General features: G+C 41.7%; 1 protein-coding gene across 10 annotated transcripts in view; it reads left to right on the forward strand.

Annotated features, from left to right (window-relative positions):
* Nucleotides 1-17,491, forward strand: part of agpat4 (1-acylglycerol-3-phosphate O-acyltransferase 4 (lysophosphatidic acid acyltransferase, delta)) — a 287,637-nt gene that overhangs the window by 83,583 nt on the left and 186,563 nt on the right. For 6 of the 10 annotated variants that reach the window (XR_011355899.1, XR_011355900.1, XM_069932045.1 and 3 more), the window contains exon 1: nt 4,008-4,110. The exons of 1 other annotated variant lie outside the window; for it this stretch is intronic. The gene's annotated coding sequence lies outside the window, so the exon portion shown is untranslated. 3 more of the 10 variants (XM_069932046.1, XM_069932042.1, XM_069932044.1) reach the window with 2 other exon arrangements.

Below are 17,491 nucleotides of genomic sequence, written 5' to 3' on the forward strand. Positions count from 1 at the left end.
ACATTATGGGCTGAATAATCTATTTATGCTCCAATTTCTCATGGTCGGATTATCATCTCATCTAACTCAGTTTCTCTTCTAGAATTGGATTCTGGAGCTTTGGTTGCTGAGGGGTGAACTGAAGACATTTGTGAAATGAAAAGAGATATAAATGGGATCGATAGCCAGAGTCTTTTTCCCAAGGTGGAAATGTAAAATACTGGAGAGCATAGTTTAAGCAAGAGGAGGACAGTTTAAAGGATATTTGAAAAGCATTTTCCAGTTGGTCTGTAACATGGTGTCAGGGAGATGGTAGAAGCACATATAGTAGCAAAGTTTAAAAGGAATTTGGACAGATACATAAATAGGCAGGGTATAGAAAGAGAGATAAGCCATTATCAACCTTTTTTGGCAATGGCCCCCTTAGGGCTCTGCTCAATGTTTATGTGTCCCCTTTCCTGTGAAGCAGTCAAGTTTTGGTTTCTTCTGCACTTCTCTCCTACTGATTGCATGAAAATACATAAAATATTTATTTACATGAGGTGAAAAGAAACTAGTTTACTTAAATGTGCTATGTCCCCTAGGGGTGGCACCCTTTGAGAATGGCTGATTTAGAGAGGAGTCACATGATGGAGTAGTGGCCGGCAGGGGAATACCAGCTCTCTCCAGAAAATAAGAAATAAAGTGAAGAAAATACAAAGTTCAAGAAATACAAAACAAATAAAAGATAAAGTTGTAGAGAAAAGAAAGAAAATGGCAGCCAAGAAGGAAAAAGTAAAAACAACGGGAAAAAAAGAAAAGATGCCGGAAGAGAAAGGAGAAGGTCTTACCTGCATGAAGAAATAGGGAGCCATTGTGGAGAAGAGAGCCCGTTCTCTGAGGTTGGTGATGACTCCGCAGAGTCACGACCCCCCCCGACCGCTGGACTGCAAAAATGGCTCTTTGAGCCAAACAAAAGTGCGCAACTGCGCATGCGCAAGGAGTCACGCAGGCGCAGTGCGCTTACTAAGGAGAAGGAGAACACTGACAGGAGGGAAGCTCAGCTGAAGAGCAGGCAAATACAACACGACCAGCTGAGGGATGCCCGACACCAGGGCTCTCAGCTGGAAGAAGAGGAAAGTGACAGGAAAGGGAGTGAAAGGAAAGAAGAGCAGCAGCAGGAGGCCCAACAGATGAGTAGCCCAGAAGAGGACCAACAGCAAGAAGCCAAGCAAGAAGGAGCCCAGCAAGAAGAAGCCCAGCAAAGTGAGACAAGCAACTCATCAGGAAAGTCAGAAGAGACACAGATACAAGGAAGAGAAGAAGACACAAACACAGGTGCAGACACAGAAGAAGAGGAAGAAGACCATGATCTACACAGAGAAATAGAACGTAAAACAGATGGACAGAATATAGATTAAAAAATTTTTCAAGAACAAATGAGAGCATTAAAAGAATGGCTGACATTAGAATTTAGTGAAATTAAAATAAAAATGAAAAGTACAGAAGAAAAAGTGAGTAGAATAGAGCTGGTCATGACAGAAATAGGGAAAAGATTAGAAAATGTGGAAGAACGAGAAACAGCTGTAGAAATGGAAGTGAATGACTTAAGAAGAAAATTGGAAGAAAGTGACAAAAAAGTTAAAGAGACACAAGAGTTGTTAGCTCAGAAAATTGATATAATGGAAAATTATAGTAGGCGAAACAACATAAAAATTGTGGGCCTAAAGGAAGACGAAGAAGGCACAGATATGAAGGAATTTATAAAAGAATGGATTCCAAAGGTCTTGGGAATGACAGAAATACAGGAAGGAATGGAAATAGAAAGGGCACACAGAACTCCAGCTCCAAAACCACAGACACATCAAAAACCAAGATCTATTTTAGTAAAATTTTTGAGATCTACAACAAGAGAAAATATAATGGACTGGGCAAGGAATAAAATTAGAGAAGACAAAAAACCATTGGAATACAAGGGTCAAAAAATATTTTTTTACCCAGACGTAAGTTTTGAACTCTTAAAGAAGAGGAAGGAGTTTAATACAGCAAAATCAATCCTTTGGAAAAAAAGATTATAAATTTATGTTAAGACATCCAGCTATGCTTAAAATATTTATCCCTGGGGAACAAAACAGGCTGTTCTTGGATCTGGAGGAAGCACGAGAATTTGAAGAACGTCTGCAGGACAGAAGGAGAGATGAAGAGATGTAACAAGAATGAAGAACGGCGATAAAATACATATAAAGATGTAAAAACAATGTATATGTGAGAATGGCTGATTTAGACCACGTTCAGTTTAAATTGGCATCATGGTTGGCACAGATATCATGGGCCAAAGGGTTTGTTCCTATGTTGTACTGTTCCATGATACTGTCTGGAGTCAAGTCTTTTGAGTCTGGTTTGAACCTACGCTGTCTATGAGGCACATCTTCCAGGTGAAGCAGTGATTTACTTGTACTTCTTCCAGTCCAAGTGGACTGCATGCAAAATGTGGTCTCCTCAACACTGCAGAAACCAATCACAGATCAGATATTCACTTTGCAGAGCATTGCACTTCTAGAGGAGGTAGTAGACAATCTGATGAGGTAAATCTGAGATGCTATTTGCCCTTTCAGGTAAAGGATTCCATGGCATTAAGGGAAATATGTGAGCGATTTTGTTGGTGTAAAGGCCACTATTTCTCTCTAAGTAAAAGCATTTTCACAACATTGGTCTGCACGTGTAACTGTAAGCTTTTGGTTGCCTACACTTTACTTCTTCATCTCGTGTTGTAGCCTTCTAGAATCAACGCCAAATTCTCCAGCTTTGGGTAACTATTTTTCTGTCAGTGTCAGAAATGGCCATTTTTGCCTGTCATCGATGTGATTTTAGGCTCCAATTTTCAGTCCTGCAGCCTGGCGTTCTGGGCATATCCCACACTTCTGGTCCCAGCAACAACTTATAGACAAAAAAGAATAATCTGATTCTCTTGCCATGATTATTTATGTCATCTCATCCTTTTTAATATGTCCCCTTTGTTCAGATTGTGCCTTGCCCACCTTCCCTGCAACTGAAAGAACTTGTGCTATTTCGCACCGTGATGGGTTCTGATCAGAAATGTGAACTGATATTCTTTCCAGACACAGCCTGACTTGCTGAGTGTTTCTGTATTTTCTGTTTTAATTTCAGATTTCCAGTATCAGCATTTTTTAAAAAGTTTGCTGGAAGCAAAGGTGTTTATTTGAGCCACGGAGTGGTCGTTTTATCCACTCTATCATCTGGGAATATTTGGATGCTTTAAAGTTTGAGTTTTTTTTTCCTGAAGGCTTTCTGTACCACATGCCAAAAGAGGAATTGGCATAGAGCAAAGCTTCAATTAATGTGGTTCTCAGATCTATTTATCAGTGTAGTTTTCCCTAAAGGGAACTGGATCAGATGTTATCTCTTTAACTATTCCAGCATCTTGAATCGTTATATATATATGCCCTATTTTATTCAAGACTGGTGCAGCCACTTAATGTTGATGCATTCAAGCATAAAGATAAATAGACATAAAACAACATTTCAGTGAAGTCATGGATTGCTGCATCCATTTCAGCTCGAGCAAACAAGTTCGAGTATCATTTTGCCCCAGTGGAGTCGGCTGTTTCCTCAGCCTTGGGCTGGGATGCAGCGAGTGCAAAGCAACACCCCGTGCCCATCCGGAGGCTTCAGAGTGGTTTATTTTCCCCAGTTGCCCCCGCCGCCCCACTTTGTCATCGGAAGATCTAATCTGCTCGGTGAGCTGGTTCCGAACAAGCGTCTTGGCACATCACCAGGCGCGGCACCTAATGGACTAATTGAGGGGAGTGGACAAGAACAGGGCGGGACACAGGCGAGGCGGCAGCATGAAGTCGTGTCATCGTACTAAAATGCGAGGGCAGCCTCCCTCCTTTCCTTCCCGAGCGGAGGAGCGGAAGGCGCGCCCACGAGCGGCACCGTCGCGGGCTCTGGTCGGAAGTGACCTGCTGCCGCCTGGAGAGACGTCAGTTTCTTCGCCCAGCCCAGCCCCGCCCCGCTCCGCCCCGCCCCTGGGTGGAGTCCGACCCTGGCAGAACCGAGTCTTCGGGCTGGCCGAACGTGGCGCACGCTTCTCGCTGCCCTGCTTGAACACACGTGGCAACGGCCCTTCAGGTATGTGAGAGGTGCGGGTTTTCCACTGCCCACTGACGGAGTGTCAAAGCACGCACGCAGCAGGTCTGGTCCCTTGAATGGGAAAAGCCCGCCCGCGGCTCTCCTGGACTTCATTCAATCGCCAACTCGACACACGTGGTGAAGGGAACTCATCATTTCACAGAACAACCAAGGCACTCGCTGCGTGACTGAGAAGTCCATCTTCGACTCCTTTCCCTGGTTACAGCTAAGTACTGTCCAAGCGCTGTCGGAAATGCCGGATTTTGTTCCACTGTAATAATAGGGACCGAATCCTGAAAAACACACCAGTTCCAATATGGAAAATCACGTTCTCTCTGTATTTTTAAAGACCCAAGATTGTGCTCGTTGCTCTGGCAACCCTATTTACAGCGGTTTGGCCAAATGTGCTGCTTCCACGTCCAGGCCTTTGTTAGCAACAAATTGTTTCTCTTTAACATTCCGCTTTTCTAACCCTTCCCAGTGTTTCCGTATTCATGAAAAAATACAGATTTTAGTGTTTTATTAAGGTGAAGCAATCTAATTAGTTCCAGAAAACAAAGAGGAAACTGCCTGGAGTGAAACACTGAAGCCTGCAGACACTGTAATTGTGGTTAAAAACACAGAAATGCTGGAAGAACTCAGGAAGTCTCGCAGCGTCCATAGGAGGTCAATATCTATAATCCTCATTACCTTGAATGGCTCGGGCCTGAAACGCTGGTTATCTATCTTTGCCTCCCATGGATGCTATGAGACCTGCTGAGTTCCTCCAGCATTTCTGTGTTTTTACTATGAACTGATGACTGTCATCTTCTGGCGGACAGATTCCTTCTCATTTTGTAAATTGTAAAATAGTTCAAATATATTGTCTCGTTTATAACCAAGGTGAGATCAAGTATTTTTAGGACACTGTGGCCCAATTTTTTGGTGTGTGGGGGAGTGTGCTTTCAGACCTAATCCAGCAAATTCAAGGGATGAAGAAATATTCTGAATCCCCATAATTTGGTGAATGATTGACAGCACTTCACTCTGCTGTGTTCATATCTGCTTGCCCTTAACCCTTCGATTATTTTCAAGAATTTGATGGGTTTTGTACGTTAACAATTAAACTTGCTGCAAATGTCAAGGCTTGTATTTACCAGTTTAAGTATCCTTTTCTTGTGAATCATTCTCAACCCTCCCATCTCATTGGTTAATAATCAGAATAAAATGTATTAAGGATTACAAGTTTTTGCATTTCTTGGATTTTTAGCATTTTATCACTTTAAAGTGGGTGAGGTACTATTGGTTTTATGGGATTTCATCAGCTGTGATTCCCTGGTTGGCTGTTCTCTTCAACTCCATGAGGCACTTCCTATTGCAATTGTAAGTAAGTGTAATTCATCACTACACCTCCCTCAATCCAACCAGAATTTCGTAGGCAACTCCTCCAATCTTATCTACTGCATTTGGTGCTCTCTACATCAATGAGACCAAATGCAGATCAGGCGACAGCTTTGTTGAGCATCTAAGTTCTATCCTCGCGTGCCAACTTGGAGTCCCAGTGCCAACTATTTAATTTCCTTTCCATTCTGCATCCTCCATAGCCAAATACAAACTGAAAGAATGCCATATCGTATACCACCTGAGTAACCTTCAATCCAATAGAGTTTTGAACTTTTCAATTTCAGATAATCAACTTTCTCCAATCTGCTTGTACTGTTTCCATCTGTTTTTCACCTGTTCCCTTCCTGTCACACCAACCAGCACTGCTTTTCACTCACTACCCTCTTGATGACGTTTCCACTCCCACTCCCCTGCCTATTTTTCCACCTTTTTCACTATTTATTGAATATCCTCTCATGTTTTAACTTCTTATTGTCTCTCCTTATCTTGATAGAAAGTCCTGACCTAAAATTGTCTGTTTTTATGGATGTTGTCTGACCTGCTGAGTCCTTCCATCTTCTGATTGTTTGCTCATTTATTTTCCATCTTGAGCCACTGTGCGACCTTTTTGGAATGGCCCAATGTTTATACTTGTGGCATGAATAGGTAGAATAACCTTCTAAATCCTACCCAGCAAAATTCTGCATCTTGCGAACTCCACTGTAAAAGTATTTCTGGCTGAGAGACTCAACTGATGGAATGCTCCTGTTCTTTGAGCATTGCAATATCTTTCAAAAGATTTGCTCTCTGAGGGGAAAAAAAATTGGGGATTATGATAGACAACTTCAAGTTGAACACAAAGATAATTTCAGATTTGCTGTATCATGTAGGAAGTTGGAGAAACATTAAATTAACTTTTATTGAATTTAGCACATTTAATCACATAATGATGCTGACAACTGTGTTAATTAAACTGATCTAAAAATGTTTTGCCGTTGATTTTTGTTTGTACTCAGCATCTAATGCCTCTCATGTCAGTGTCCAACGATAATCGGCCAGCATTGATGAATTCCAGTTGCCCTGATACCATGTTTCCATGGTCGCAATATCTTGGTGAAACCTTTCACCAAAATCAGCAAGGAAGATGACCAAGTGCAATACAGAAAATGAATTTTCAGTAACATATTGCACCATGGTTTTATATGCTTGAAGCATGTTGTCAATCAGCTGGATGTATTTTGGTGCTCTGTAGTTGCCAAGAAAATTTTCAACAACATCTTTAAATGCCTTCCCAGCAAATTTAGACCTAAGACAACATTTGCATAGCACCTGGACTGAGTGCAAGCTTGGTCTGGTCAAAACAGTTTGTTTTGTGGACAATATGCTAGTTCTCTTAAAATATGACAGGAAATCACAAAAATTAGTTATATCTAAAAATGGTATGTGATGGGAAATTTTTAAGGTGGTTTGTGTGATCACCAGCCTAAAATCCATAAAATACACCCAAAAGTGTTCAGGAAGAAAAATCATCATTGTTCAGTGTTATCATTAGGCCAGGTTTAGATGAACAGAGAGAATCGTTAGTTGATGCCCTTAGTTACATGCTCTTGATATGAACCATAACTTATCGATTTTAAAAGAAAATTTAAAGGCGCTCTGTTCTCATGTTAATTTATTGCCATAAGAAGATTTGTGGTTGTGAATTTGAAAATGATCAAAAAGTGTATGTTATATACTTGTGGATTTACTTTAAAGACCAAACTGTTTTTGAAATAGAACATGAGGGCAGTGCCTCTAACTTCACATTATCTAGCAATGATTCCTAATTCTGTTTGGTCAAATCACACCAAGTAGAATCGTGGATCAGTGTTCACTCTGGAATATTTTCTTGGATCTTTTCATTCCAAGGAGCTACTGTGTAATAGTTTTGGTGCCGTACTTGTTGCCCCTGCACTGAGTAGAACTTTTGTGAAAGAGATTCCTTGTAGAAAACAGAGAATAAAATCCAATCTGAGCATGTTTGCATCATAATCAATTCACAAGTTTTTCAACTGACTTCCAAGAATTGAGCCAGCTTTTCTCAAACTGTGGTTGGGGTCCACTGGTGGTTTGTTAATTTGTTATAGGTGGTCTGTGGTGAAGATAAATACAATTGATTGTGGTGGCCTGCCACCACAGAGATCGAGCCGGCACATCTCATGGCACACACGGTGGTAAACAGCAGCATAACACACTAACATGTCCCTTAACACAGTGAACCTGCACGGTTGAAAGCAGGAGCAGTACAAGACCAGCAGCCCTAAAAAGGCGCTGGCCAAGCTGCTCAGCTAACAGATCAATAACAGGCTGGGAAAGAACATGCAAGAATATTCCTGCCCACTATTGTTATTCAAGCGGCTGATGGACACAGTGGGCTGAGACCTGGAGAGCTCCTTCATCTACTTAAACAATATCCTGGTGGCGAGCAGAACCCAGCAGGAACATCGACCAACCAATTTTCCCTTGCAACCACTGCAACCGTGTCTGCCTGTCTCACATCGGACTTGTCAGCTACAAACGAGCCTGCAGCTGACGTGGACATTACCCCTCCATAAATCTTCGTCCGCGAAGCCAAGCCAAAGAAAAGAAGACAGTTGCCTACGTGAATTCGGCCTTTCTATCAACCTGGCTAAATGCCAGTTCGGACTGAGCACTTAGATGTTATATTTCTGATAAATTACTTGTTTTTGTTTTCCTCTCTCAGACCATCACAAATCTCTGTGGAAAATGATGCTGAGTAACCTGCTCTCAGGCAGGTGTGAAACAGTCATCTCTATAATAGAAGCCTCTAATATATCTGCCTTTTTTAAAAACCAGCAGTTTTAAATTAATTTTTAAAAAATTTAGACATGTAGCATGGTAACTGGCCATTTTGGCCCACATGCCAGTGCCACCCAATTAACTTATACCCTGGTACGTTTTCAATGATGGGAGGAAACCAGACCCCCGGGGAAATCCCAAGCAGACATGGGTAGAACGTGCAAACTCCTTACAGTCTGTGAGGGATTTGAACCCAAGTCCTGATTGCTGGCACTGTAAAGGCTTTGTGCTAACCGCGACGCCAACCATTCCACATAACTTGAATATCTATAACAGACACAACAGCAGCAAATTTAAAATGCTTAAGTAATAACAATAATTTGTTTTTGTATCAAGTCTTAATGCTGTAATATGTCTCTGTGGATTACAGTGGTGTGCTCTCATCAGAGGTAAATAAAGAAGGGACTGAAGGCTGGTGACAAAATGGTGAAAGAGGTGGTTTAAATAGTGTATTAGTGTTAGAAAGAATTGGTGAGACACTTCTGGAGGTTGGTTTCATAACTTGTGGATGTCAATCTTTAAGAGGTCTGGTTTGGAGTTGCTTAGGATTTTTATAGAGATGTCAGAATGCAGGTTACTGATATAATGAAGGTCAAGACCATGGATTAAACTTGGAAGCCAAATTGAAATGTGCAGAAAGGAAAAAAAAATCAGAAATACCCAGTGAGGGAAGTCGCTGAGTGAATTGGTGGTTCCATTGCTGTATCCAAGTTGACATGTTCTACATTTACAGGCAGGAAGAGGTTTATTACCTGTGAGATCAAGATCAGTCTTGATCCTGGAAATAAAGGAAACGAGAATAAGCCATTTTTCCCTGCTGTACTATTCTAACATCATGGCTGATCATTCTCTTTACTGGCCTGTTCCCACCTCATCCCCAGATCCCCTGGCCTTAACTACATGTTGTGACCTTGCATCCAGTTCAATCTTTTGATTTCTGTGGTAGTGTAGTAGCAACTGGTGTTCTCACCAGCTGTAAGACTCAATGTCCAGGATACTGCATGCCATGGTAGATTAGGTTGATCTTTGAATTCTGCATTTTCCCATTGTAAGGATAGCTGGAAATTTTGGAGAATGACCGATGTGGTGCTGTTATTTAAAAAGAATGGTAAGGATAATATGGGTAACTACAGACCTGTAGTGGTAAGGAAACTGCTCAAAAGGATTCAGAAATGGAACCTAATGACATTTGGATGGCCAAGGAAAAATTACGGAGAGGTGGTATGGATTTGTGCATGGAACTTGTCTCAGAAACTGGATAGAATTTTTTGAAGAGGCAGATGAGGGCAAGACAGTTGATATTTTTATGAAGTTTGGTAAAGTGTTTGATAAGGTGCCATAAGGTAGATTAGTATAGAAGATTGGGGTGTACAGAATAGGATGGCAACTAGCCAATTGGATTAAAAAAAAAGTGGCTCAGTGATCAGTCAGAATGTGTTGTAGAGGGCAATTCTTCAGACTGGAGCACTGCAAATGTAGCTCCTTGAGAGGGGGGGAGGGCTGGTGAAGGGAAGAGTGTTCAGTACTACGACCCTTGCTTTTTGTAAATTGTAAATTATTGAAAATGTTAGCTATGGGGGACAGTGAAGACTATTGCCTGGGTTTGCAATATGATCTAGATTAGATGTGGAACTGGGCAAAATATGTAGGCTAAGGAATGACTAGTAGAATGCAAGGTGCTGCATATGAGCAATTTGAACCAGGGCAGGACTTGTTCTTTAGGCTTTGGATTAACAGAGGGTAATGGAATAGAGAGACCTTGGGGGCACAGGTACATAACTCTTTATTGCAGCACAGGTGGAAAGAGTAGGGAAGAGAGTGGGATACATCTTCATCAGTGGGGCATTCAATACAAGTGTTGGGGAGGCAAGGCTTGCAGGCTATTGTATCGAACATTATAAATGGCTGTGACACTTCACTACCTGATGAGCTGAACACCTTGTATTCTTGCTTTGAAAAGGAGAATTCAAAGTTAGCAATGAGAATCCCTGTAGAATCTCTTGTCCCTGTGATATCTGTCTCTGAGACCAATATCAGAAAATCTCTGGAGCCTTCAGGCTTTGATGGCGTACCTGGCAGGGTACTTAAAATCTGTGCCAACCAACTAGCTGGAGTGCTCATAGACACTTTCAATCTCTCATTGCTGTAGTTGGAGGTTCTCAAGAGAGCATCAAAAGAGCATCAATCATACCAGTATCAAGAAGAGCAGAGTGAGCTGCCTCAATGACTATCGGCCAGTAGAACTCTCATTTACTGTGATTAAATGCTTTGAGAGGTTGTTCATAGCCAGAATTAACTCACACCTAAGTAAAGACCTGGACCCACTGCATTTGCCCAATCACACTACAACAGATGCAATCTCACTGGCTCTCCGCTCAGTCCTGGATCACCTAATCAACAGAAACATGTACATCAGGCTGCTTTTTATCTGCTTTTCTTCAGTACTGGTCAGCAAGCTTCAAAGCCTGGGACTCTTCTCTCTGCAGCTGGATCCTTGACTTCCTCATCGGAGGGCCACAGTCGATGCAAATCGGGAACAGAATCAGAATTTGTCATGAACAAATCATGAAATTTGGTATTTTCTGGCAGCATCATAGTGCAAACATTTATATTATAACCACCTTATGACATTAATAAATACAAATAATGCATGAAAAGAAGACAGCATCTTTGGTTTATTGATTATTGAGGAATCTGATGGGAGCAGGGAAGAAACTGTCCTTGTGCTGTTGAGTGCTCATCTTTCGGCTCCTGTACCTCCTTTCTAATGGTAGCAGAGTGAAGAGGGCATGACCTGGGTGATGTGGGGGTGGGTAGTCTTTGAGGATAGAGACTGCTTTTTTTAACGACACCACCTCATAAATGTCCTTGATGAAGTTTGTGACGTCGCAGGCCATGTTAACAACCCTCTGGAGTTTATTCTTGTCCTGAGAGTTGGTGCCTTCATCCCAGACAGAGATGCAAGCAGCCAGAGTGCTCTCCACAGTACACCTATAGAAGTTTACAAGTTTTTGGTGACATACCGAATCTCCTCAGACACCTCACAAAGTATAGCTGCTGGCATCAAAGTGGAGGCTCCAGGTCAGATCCTCGGAGATGTAGGCACCCAGGAATTTGAAGTTCTTGACCCCCTTCACTACTGATCCCTCGATGAGGACTGAATCGTGTTCCCCTGACTCCCTCTGGAAGTCCACAATTATCTTCTTGGTTTTACTGACGTTGAGCGCAAGGTTGTTGCTGTTACATCATTCAATGAGCTGATCTAGCTCCCTCCTGTATGCTTCCTCATTGCCATTTGTGGATTTTTTTTGTGTTGACAACTGCGGTGTTATCGACAAACTGTAGATGTGATCTTCCGATGAGAAAGTCAAGAATCCAGTTATAGAAGTGGGGGGTTCAGTCATGGGCATGTGGGGACTCTCGTTAAAGGGAGCAGAAGACCTGATTTGCCCAAAATTTTACACGGGGCCTGCACTGTGCCTGGCCCACCTCTCATCTCACCTCCAGGTAGGGTGGTTGTTTCCAAATGTCCAAAATGGAGGACATGCGGGCAATGGTCTCTCTAAGCTGTGTGCGCAGTGGAAATTTTTGCACATGTGTGTATGCACAGCTTAGAAGGACTACTGTTTGCAGTTTCAGTGTCAGAAAACTCTCTCAGTGGGGGGATGGGGGATGGGGGATGGGGGGGGGGGGAGGCTTGTCTGACATGAACCTTCATGCACTGCCATCACACCTCCCCCTCATCTAACACTCCTTTGATTAATAAGCCTTTGCAATAACTAATAATGTTTGTGGCTGCAACTAAAAATGCATTTAACAATTTTGCAGGCCACCCCTTTTCAGTAGGTATGGTCTTTTGCTGCTTTGAGATATTTGGAAGTTGCTTTTTCTCTTTTGGAAAGAAACTCTGGATAAGCAAGCAGACTTTCCAGCCAGTTTTACAAGACAGCAGGACACGTGATGTGATTCAATGAGTTCCATATTTCCATTTACTAAAGACAGAAAGTATTGTGGTCTATAAGACTAGATCCAAATGTCTGATTAAATGGCTACAACTCGCACATGAGCTGCGCACACCATTTTTAACAGTTAAGTGCTCTTTCTTACCCTTGTCCTCCATTTGGGAGTGTAGGGCCTACATCCACAAATGGAGGACAAATTAATGTCTGGATCAAGGTTTCTCTGGACAGAGGGCTCAAAAAGCCACACTGTACGACCTAAAAAGGACATCTATCCGCCCTATCTCCGGGCTCAGACACTGGCTGCTGCCTCCTCCATGAATTGGCTGCCAGCACAGGGTGCAGGAGAGCTGTCCCCTACTGTGCCGACCCCACTCCATTCGAGGCTGAGACAAGCATCCATCCCCAGGCCTGTTTCATTGAGCAGGGCAAGCCCCATTGTTCTGGGACTGATGCTGGGTGATGCTATACAGACCCTCTGGTATCATCAAACAGACACATGGGAAGTTCACAGCAAGTCATCCATCAGCAGCAATCCTGCACCTGGACTACGACTGCCCTGTCACGTGACGGCAAGTCATGGCATATGCGTGCTGATGTCGAGGCCTGCATACTGCTGAGTGCCGTTGCCCCAGCAACAAGCTGGTTCCCGGAGGAGGCCGCGGCCCGTGTCGGACCCTGGGTTGGAGGTGAGATGCATGGCATGAAGGTACTCAGGGCCGTGATGCAGTGGAGTGGGGCTGCTGTTATTGTTAATTTTTTTTTAACTTTGTCTTTTTTTCTTCTTGCTTTTCCTGAATTTTCCCCACTGTTTTGTTCAAATTTGGGAAGGCAGTTGCCCTCCCTGGGTCATATGCCTATGGGTACAGAGGCCTAGAGTTTGTAGCTTCTTGACCAGCACCGAGGAAATAATGGTATTAAAGGCTGAGCTGTTGTCGATGAAGAGTAGCCATATGTTTGAATTGCTATTTTCGAAGTGATCCAGAGCTGAGTGGAGAGCCAGCAATATTGCATCTGCTATAGAGCGATTGTGACGATAGGCGAATTGCCGGGGGTCCAGATCTTTGATTGGGTACGTGTTAATTCTGGCCATGACCAGCCTCTGAAAGCATTTCATCACAGTAGAAGTTAGTGCTGCTGGGTGATGGTGGTTCTGGCAGCCCACACTACTTGGGTACCAGGATGATTGATGCCCATTTGAAGCAGCTGGAAACCTCTGACTGCAGTATCGAGAGGTTGAAAATGTCTGTGAACACTGCAGCTAGTTGGTTGGTGTAAATTTTCAGTACTCTGCCAGGTATGCTGACAGGACCTGATGCCTTGCGAGGGCTTATCCTCTTGAATGATGTTCTGATGTTGCCTTCAGAGACAGATATCAGCCTTTTCAGGGATTCAATTAGGCACTGTTAGTTCTATGCCCGCTTTGAGAGAGAAAATGTGTTTAGCTCATCGGGTAATGAAGCATCACAGCCATAGATAGTGTTCTTCCTCACTTTGCAGGCTGTAATGGTCTGCACTCCGTGCCATAGCTGGCATGTATCTGTTTCTAGCTTCCTCTGGAATTGCCACTTTGCTTCAGAGATGGCCATTCGCAGATCGCACCGGGACTTCTTGTAAAGATCCTGATTTCCTGGCCCTAAAGGCCCTTGTTCTCGCCCTCAGCAGGTTGAGAATTCTCTGATTCATCCAGAGTTTCTGGTCCACCAATGATCCATTTCACCGATTCAAAGCAGTCCGGCAACACTCCTCTGCCTCTCTCAACCATACTTTTACTGACTTCACTACTGGTGCTATGGTCCTCAGTCTCTGCCTCAATGACTCATTCTCACTAACAGTCAACACAGGTGCACCTTAAGGATGTGTGGTTAGTCCACTGCTCCCCTCTCTCTCCACCCGTGACTGTGTGGCTGGCACAATTCAAATGCCATCTACAAATTTGCCAATGGTCCCACAATTATTGGCATAATCACCAGATGGCAATGAAGAAGCATACAGGAGTGAAGTAGATCAACTAGTTGAATGGTGTCACAACAGCCACCTTGCACTCAGGGTTAGCAAAACTAAGGAACTGGTTGTGAACTTCAGAAGGGGAATGCAAACCAGTCATCAGGGAGGTCAGCAGTGGAAAGGGTAAAGCACTTCAATTCCCCCCCCCCCCCCCACCCCCGCCCCTCCAGGATTAAAGATACTGTAATCTAATCCCATTGAGAATCATTGGTAACCTCTAGTGTTACCTGCAGTCCATTGCTGGTATGGCTCAAGAGACCTAATCCTTAAAATTATTATCAAGCAGCTGAAATGAGATTACTTGCATTTTTCTTTGAATAAGTAGAAAAGTCGGTATGGGTTAAAATTGGAGAGAGATTAGCAGAGGAATTTGTATACAAATGGGATTCAAAAGTTTTAATTGGGGCTAAGGAGACACCATTGTTGAAACATATGATTACTATTTGGAATAAGAAATTATGAAATTGTCTTTTTCAAAAGGTAATTTATTTTAAATGACTTGGTCCAATAAGAGCATTAAAAATATTGAAGATTGTTATGAAGACCAATTGATGTCATTTGAACAATTGAAGAACCAATATGGAATACCTAATGATATTTTATTTTGTTATTTCCAACTGAGTGCATTCTTAAGGGAAAAATTAGGTTCAGAGATTGGTTACCTGTTTGTAGTGAGGTGGAAACACTAAGAAATTTGCATCAGCAAAAAGGAACTGTTAAGCAAGGACTGCATAAATCTAGACAGAAATGGGAGTTGGACTTAAATATTGCACTTTATATGCAAAGATGGTTTGATCTTTGTCAAGACAGTATGACAAAAACTATTAATGCAAGATATAGATTGTTTCAATATAACTTCTTGCATCAATTATATTTAACACCACAAAAATTGAATAGGGTGAAATATTTATCAGATCAATGCTTTAGGTATGGTGAAGATATGGTACTTTTTTTTTTACACGACTTGATCAAAACCTTTTTGGGCAGACTTGGGGAAATTTTTAGAACAAGTTACAGGTATAGTATTCCCATTGGACCTAGATTTATTCTTATTACGGAATATAGAAAAACAAGACCTAAGATGAAATTATCAATTTATCAAATGAAATCTGTTAAAATAGCTTTAGCAGTGGTGAGGAAATGTATTGCAATGACTTGGAAATCGGATTTACATTTAGGAATGGGAAGATGGAATGCAGAAATACAAGGTTGTTTCTCCTTAAGGGAAAATTACAGATAATTTGAGATAAATATCTTGTATTTTTGTGAATTTGGAGCCTGTATATGCAAATATTAGTTATAAATATGTAGAAATGTTCTTCTAATCTTTTAAGTCCTGTGTTAAAATCACTATACAAGATCTGTTTAATTGCAATGTGTTGGAATGGAATACTCCAAGCAATCCAAGGTTCCATACTATTTCTTTCTCTTTATTTTTTCTTTTTTTAAAACTATATATACACACACACACATGTATCTCTCTCCATCCATTTACATATATAATACATACTTTTTATAAGGGTGGGGGTGGGAATTGGGAAGGGGAGGGGATATAACCATCATGTAATGAATGAAACTTTTCAATTTAAACACTCATTGAATTGTATTCTTCTTTGGCTTGGCTTCGCGGACGAAGATTTATGGAGGGGGTAAATGTCCATGTCAGCTGCAGGCTCGTTTGTGACTGACAAGTCCGATGCGGGACAGGCAGACACGGTTGCAGGGGAAAATTGGTTGGTTGGGGTTGGGTGTTGGGTTTTTCCTCCTTTGCCTTTTGTCAGTGAGGTGGGCTCTGCGGTCTTCTTCAAAGGAGGTTGCTGCCCGCCAAACTGTGAGGTGCCAAGATGCACGGTTTGAGGCGATATCAGCCTGCTGGCAGTGGTCAATGTGGCAGGGACCAAGAGATTTCTTTTTTTTTTAAAATTTTTTATTTTTCACACCATAAATCACATTAGCCATGATATACACTATTTCTTTTTCACACATATACAGTAACTTTTTCTCCACCCCCCCCCCCCTTCCTACCAAACCACCCCCCCACCCCCCCCCTCATCCATTTTAGGTATACAATCTAGGTTGCATTAAGCCAGTCAGACAATGTTGTCATTCAACAAAATTACACCAGAAATTCTACTGAGTCCATTCTTTTCTTTCCTTCTCCTTCCATCAACTTAGGTAATGTTTGTCTCCAGTAGGTTTTCGCTATTGTATTTAATGTAAGGCTCCTATACTTGTTCGAATATTTCAATATTATTTTTTAACCTATGTTATTTTTTTCTAATGGAATACATTTATTCATTTAAATTTAGTAGTTTCTTCCTTTTAATTTGGTTATGTATTCCATTAATATTTAAAGACATATAGTTCAGCGTAGCCCTTTTATATTTTGTTTATCTTCTCTTTCCGTTTTTCCATCATTACCTTTCCTCCTTTTCCATTTCTGTTTTCTTATTTTCAACTCTTTATAAGACAACATTCCTACAACATCCAACATTTTCCTTATTCTCCTATTTCTATCTTATTTATCCCCAATCTCCCCTTCACCTCCTGAGTTGTCCTTTATCCCTTGTCGGACAACCACATCTCCCCTCTCCATTTGGATTTGCGAATCCACTCGCAAGCGTCAACTGATTTTGCAGTGACCGCTATTTCCCCCCACCCCGCCTCCCCCAGAAAAGATTTCACTTTTCATATGTCACAAAGGTCACTCTTTTAATTCCCTCCTTATTCTCTCTATTCCATTACCTTCCCTTATTAATTCTTGTCTATACTATCTATATTTTCCTCTAAGTACAGATATATTCATGTATGCTCATTGTCTCTATTCACTCTTATACCTCTTTACCCGCATACATATCAATCGTGATCATTTTTACTCTCATTACCTGTCTTCATCCCTCAGTCTATTTTTGTCTTTACCCACATACATATCAATCGTGATCATTTTAACTCTCATTACCCGTCTTCCTCCCTCAGTCTATTTTTGTAATTGTTCTGCAAATTTTCATGCTTCTTCTGGATCCGAGAATAGTCAGTTTTGTTGTCCTGGAATAAATATTTTCAATACCGCTGGATGCTTTAGTATAAATTTATACCCTTTCTTCCATAAAATCGCCTTTGCTGTATTGAACTCTTTTCTCTTCTTTAGGAGTTCAAAACTTATATCTGGATAAATGAAGATTTTTTGCCCTTTA

The sequence above is a fragment of the Narcine bancroftii genome, chromosome 4 (genome assembly GCF_036971445.1).
Source record: "Narcine bancroftii isolate sNarBan1 chromosome 4, sNarBan1.hap1, whole genome shotgun sequence".
NCBI classification, from domain to species: domain Eukaryota; kingdom Metazoa; phylum Chordata; class Chondrichthyes; order Torpediniformes; family Narcinidae; genus Narcine; species Narcine bancroftii.